At 42.3% G+C, this 584-nt stretch overlaps 1 protein-coding gene across 4 annotated transcripts in view; it reads right to left on the bottom strand.

The window, feature by feature from the left end:
* The window catches only part of SORL1 (sortilin-related receptor, L(DLR class) A repeats containing), a 171,234-nt gene that overhangs the window by 60,762 nt on the left and 109,888 nt on the right, over window positions 1-584 (bottom strand). The gene's annotated exons all lie outside the window — the stretch shown is intronic.

Genomic DNA, 584 nt, shown 5'->3' with positions numbered 1-584 from the left:
GGTTGCCATTTCCTTCTCCAGGGAATCTTCCCGACCCAGGGATCGAACCCAGGTCTCCTGCATTGTAGATAGATGCTTTACCGTCTGAGCCACCAGGGAAGACTACCAGAGGAGCCTGGTAGTCTACAGTCCACAGGGTCGCAGAGAGTCGGACACGACTGAGCGACTTCACTATCACTGTACCTATATAGTTTATCTATACCTAAATAGTGTATCTACACCTGTTCAGTTTATCTCGGACACGACTGAGCGACTTCACTATCACTGTACCTATATAGTTTATCTATACCTAAATAGTGTATCTACACCTGTTCAGTTTATCTCGGACACGACTGAGCGACTTCACTATCACTGTACCTATATAGTTTATCTATACCTAAATAGTGTATCTACACCTGTTCAGTTTATCTCGGACACGACTGAGCGACTTCACTATCACTGTACCTATATAGTTTATCTATACCTAAATAGTGTATCTACACCTGTTCAGTTTATCTCGGACACGACTGAGCGACTTCACTATCACTGTACCTATATAGTTTATCTATACCTAAATAGTGTATCTACACCTGTTCAGTTTATCT

The sequence above is a fragment of the Bison bison genome, unplaced genomic scaffold, assembly GCF_000754665.1.
Source record: "Bison bison bison isolate TAMUID 2011002044 unplaced genomic scaffold, Bison_UMD1.0 scf7180017864518, whole genome shotgun sequence".
NCBI lineage: Eukaryota > Metazoa > Chordata > Mammalia > Artiodactyla > Bovidae > Bison > Bison bison.
Note: the sequence above shows the minus strand (reverse complement) of the source record. Positions and strands in the feature narration are given on the sequence as shown.